Raw genomic sequence first — 4,816 nt, forward strand, 5'->3', positions numbered from 1 at the left:
AAAAAAAAAAAAAAATCAACTATCCAATTGCTTCTCAAACCAGCTGAATTGCCATGGGACTTAAAAGCAACACTACAGGGAGGAAAAGCATCTACAGAGATGAGTTTTCCAGTGTACTGAACAGAATCCTGTATTTTGTATATTATATCACAGCTGATCAACACAGTAAAGATCTCCTCTATCTAACAGCCAAAGATTCATCCATGGTTATAAAACAGCTGAATTTTCTCTGGAGCTGATTTAAGAGCAGCAACACACCCAAATTAGAGAAGATGAAACAAAGTACATGCATCCTTTGTTGAAAGTTGTACCAGAAAGCTGTGAAGAATGTAATGCTTCTACACCTTAAATCATTTATCAAAAGCTTTACGAAGAAACAGTGTACAACAGAAAAAATGACTTATGCCTACATACTTCAGCATACACCAGAAGTGACTGTGCATCAAGAGGGATAACACTAACTGCTCCTTACCGCATAGGCAGCAAAAAGTAAAAGGCTTGAAGCTCAGCAAGGGAAATTCAAAAGCAGAAAAAAAACTGTAACTGGAGGGAAAATGAATAGAACAAAATATATGAGTAAATATCTGGAGTGTTTGTGGGCACTTCATCATCAAAGGATCCTGGCAACAGCCCAGCCAAACATCAGCCACACAATCACAGGTATTACAGCTGTTTGGGCTGAGGGATGAATTATGGGATCCCATGAAGTGCTACCTACTTCTACAGTTCTATAATTGAATAACACATCCCTTAGGTTTACAGAGATCCCACATTTAAAACCTCAGAAACAAAACCCAAGCACCAGGAATGACACATGCAACTTTTCAGCTGATGCTTGCAGGCAGCCAGAAATCTTACTGTGGTCAACAGTGCTACAAAAAACATTTATGTGCCCAATGCTGGAGCACACCGTGTAATGAAATAAGCAATAAACCTTTACAGGAAGAGTCAGAAGTGAATAAAAAGTCATCTCTGCTACAGCAGAACTGAAAGGACACTGCCATCATTCTTCCCATTTGTCAGACACAGTGATTTACAGCCCCTGGTAGAAATTACTGAGAAAATAAAGTACTGGTAGGATTTGTTGTGAAGAGAATTGCTAGAGCAGGGATATGAGATGGGAAAGGGCATTCAGCTTGGGAAGCTGCAAATAGCGAGGAATTGTTCGCATATACTTGCAGAGCAGCAGTTCATTTATGTACCCAGGTGCAAAGATGAAGTGTTTTAACATATTGGAAAAGGAAGAGGACCAAGTGATATGCAAACGCTCTGACTTGTTATAAATAAATAGATAAAAATGTAAGAGCTTCATCATGAAAATAACACTGGAAAATAGGACATTTACCATTACTTACGCATTTAGCTTTTTATCAGTTATATAATGCACGTGATGAGAACATGGACACTACGCAAATGCAATTTGGCCACTGTTGGTCACCATTTTGGCTGCTACTACAAATAAACAGGAGAGCTGCAGCAATTAAAGTATCGCAGCTCAAGACGAGCAACAACAACTCTTTAATGGATGTTGTGGTTTTTCTGTAAATTAGCTTACAGGGATACCTGTAGCAGGTATTAACGAGGTGTAAAATTGCACTGCAAAGACAGTCCCTGCTCTACAGCTCCAAGAAACAAGGGGAAGGGTTGGAAGGGCATACAGGGTGGCCTAGAAGGGAAGGACTAACTCATGACATTGGTGACAGAGTTAAGTAGTATTATGAGTTAAAAGCTCTTCTAAAGGGCTTTGTTGGCATCACTGCCATGTAGGGTAACTAGCACAAAGCAGACAAGAGCAATCTGTAATATAGAAAGTGCCAACATACTGCATTCCTTCCCTTTCACGGGGTCAGGTAGTCCAGAGCACTCTGCCGACGGATTCGGGACAGCCACCCTCCATCTGGAACCACTGCTGTCACACTCCGTGTACTCGAAGTGGTAATCTGTCTGCAAGCAATTAGAAAGAGTTTCAGTTTCATCACAGCATTTGCATATTAAGATCATTAATCAAGACTGTGATTAGCAAACTCGGTTATAATTAAACCAGAAAGGAAGTAGCTGCCACCTGAAGAACTATTACCGCTTTGATGATCACTGTGGATCATTGCAGAGCAATCACAAAGCACAAGTGCAAAAGCAGGTAGGATTTGCAAAAGAAAGGGGGCACAAATTCCAATACAATTTTGTTTCCCTAGCAGGATTGGTCAGTCTTCTGTCTCTAAAGCAGTCACACAGGCTTCCTCCTTGGTCAATTTAGACTAAGGGGAAGTCTGCGCTGGCTCTGGCTCAGGTTAGTGCATCCCTGCAAATATTTTGCTGGCTCACAAAGAGAACCCCTTTAATTCTCCTCTACTTATAGAAAAACTAACAACAATGGAATTAATGTTTCTCCTACTGCTAACCATAGTTCTCCATTTTAGATGTTAATAAAGTCCTACCTAAAAATCATTAAAGCCTTTGGTATTTTGCATGGAATTGCAAGTAAAATTTTGATTGCACTGGAATTAATATCTTTATGGTTCAAAAAACGTCTTTATGGCTCAACTTATAGTTTAGAAGCCCAACTAACAGTACACTGGAAAGAAAAACTACTTGTCTCAGAAATACAGCAAACTGTAAGAAGATGCTATCTAATCCACAGCCATACACGAAATATAACACATTCTCAATACCCCTAATATACTCAATTAAATTTGCGTTTTCCCCTCTTCATCTCATTACACAATCTTCAAAGAACAGAAAAAAAAAAAGTAGTTAATTGTCATGTGGAAATCCACCTATAAAGCAACCAGAATATATAAATAACAAATCTGTAACAGATCCATCCCATCATTCATATCACGTAGGATAAAAATTAACTATTATCTACTCAAGACTGGAAGAAAGCAGAGTAAAGAATACTGAAACCCTCTGAATCTGACTCATGTGCAGAACTTTTTTTTTCTATTTTGTACTAGGACAACTGATTGAAATTATAGAGAGCAGCTTGGTGTCAACAATTCAGGTTGCTCTCACACCCACCCTCTCAAAAGTAGTGGTTTTGTTCTCTCCTTCTCCATTTGGGTAGAAGACTCAAGTCTCCATCTCCCCTTCTTCTTCTGTGTAAATCTTTCCAGCTTTAACCAGCCAGATAAAGTTTCCAGGAAAGATGGACCCAATAGGTGTCCTTCCCCCTGAACGCCCTAACCCTGTGTGTGGGTAGCCATGTCAACAGAGGAGTTTCAAGGCTCACAAGGGGGTTATGCAGCATGGTCTTGCTCTTGAACAGGCTTTTTCCATTGTCTTTGCCCCTACTGTGCTCAGTTCCTTCATGGAAGAGATTGGATTTTTTTTTTTTAAACTTCTTTTCTACCTGACTTTCAATTCTACTGTACGACTGAAAACCACTGCATGGAATTTGTCACTTTTTATGGTATTTGCTTGTAATGAAGACTCTACAGATGGATTTTTGCACACGGTCACACATGTACACCCCCAAACCTCTGCTAGCCACCATCACCAACATCCTCTCCCCTGTAACACAGTTCTACCAAGGAACAAACACAGTTCTTGATAGCTGTATTGCAGACATCCACTGCAGCTCACAGCTTCATCTGCACCACTGGCCAGCTTTAAACTAGTTGGCTTGGCTACTTGTAGAAGGTGAATATACCTGCATAGAGCTCAGGTTCAACCAAATAATTCAGCATCATGAAATGCTTTAGCTTCCATCCTCGGCACCCAGGGTAGCTCAGATACATCCCTACAAGCTGGAAGCACACCTCAGCTACAGCAGAAACACCCTCAAAGCCAACGTGACATAGGTGAGCGCTGGAAATCTCCCATTAGCAATGGCTTACCAGGCTCAGAGTTTCTAATCTGCCTCAGCAATCTGAGCTTCCAAATATAGCAGGTTGATAAAGAAGGCCGCTCAGCATCATGGGGTGCTTACAACTCCTTTGCATCCCTCTGAAAAATCACAGTTCTGCTACGCTGTGATTTCTTCTCCTCTCTAATTGAGAAATTTCTTCCCACCAGTCCTCTGAAAAACATTTCACAGCAAAGCCATTCCCAGATGTTATCTGCTGCCACCTATTACTCTGTTTTTGCTTTTAATGTGTATTTTTTTTTCCCTACTATCATCCAGACATAGAGTATTTTGAAGTTTGGCCACTGGCCTGTTTTAATTCTAACAAGTCTGACTGCTTTATTACTTTTCTGGGCTTGCCCTTAGTGATTTAACTTGTCTCGCCTCCAGTTCAGCTGTTATTTCTGATAACATTTCTGGTTTATTGCTCACTATTCCTGGGATGTGAGAAATTGGCTTGAATTTCAGGCCCAAAGAATTTGTTTCCATAGGAAAATATCTCTCTGAACACTCCATACAGGGTTAAGGTATAAATAAATAAATAAATAAATAAATAAATAAAAAGGATAATTTTCTAAATGGAAAATTGATTCTCTTCCAAGAAGCCACTCAGAATCAATTTGTAGTCCTGAGCATTAAATTTCAAATAAAAGGTTAATAGCAACCTGAAAAATGTCTCCAAATCAGACAGGAACATTTCTTTCAGTCTGTGCTGAATTTCGCCTCGTTGTTTTTGGAGAATCAGTGAAATCACATGTGCACTGCTGCGCACTAAGCTGTAAGAAAAGGCCCTCTGACGTACGTACGCTCCTCTGAAGGACACTGCATCCAAAATAGATGCCCTTGTGCACGCACATGACGTCAAAGGGGTGATGCACTGATCACAGCTCTTCCAAGGGGAGAAAAAACAGCAGAATTGGTCCAATGAGCTATGTCCATAATGCATCAACACCAAATCAATGGCTGGGCCTG

At 40.3% G+C, this 4,816-nt stretch overlaps 1 protein-coding gene across 1 annotated transcript in view; it reads right to left on the bottom strand.

Annotated features, from left to right (window-relative positions):
• KIAA1324L (KIAA1324 like) overlaps positions 1 to 1,962 on the bottom strand; it is a 49,632-nt gene extending 47,670 nt beyond the window's left edge. The window contains exon 1 of the mRNA XM_010715760.3: positions 1,824 to 1,962. The gene's annotated coding sequence lies outside the window, so the exon portion shown is untranslated. The remainder of the gene's footprint in view (positions 1 to 1,823) is intronic.
• Between the last annotated feature and the right edge of the window lie 2,854 nt (positions 1,963 to 4,816).

The sequence above is a fragment of the Meleagris gallopavo genome, chromosome 1, assembly GCF_000146605.3.
Source record: "Meleagris gallopavo isolate NT-WF06-2002-E0010 breed Aviagen turkey brand Nicholas breeding stock chromosome 1, Turkey_5.1, whole genome shotgun sequence".
In the NCBI taxonomy this organism is placed as follows: Eukaryota; Metazoa; Chordata; class Aves; order Galliformes; family Phasianidae; genus Meleagris; species Meleagris gallopavo.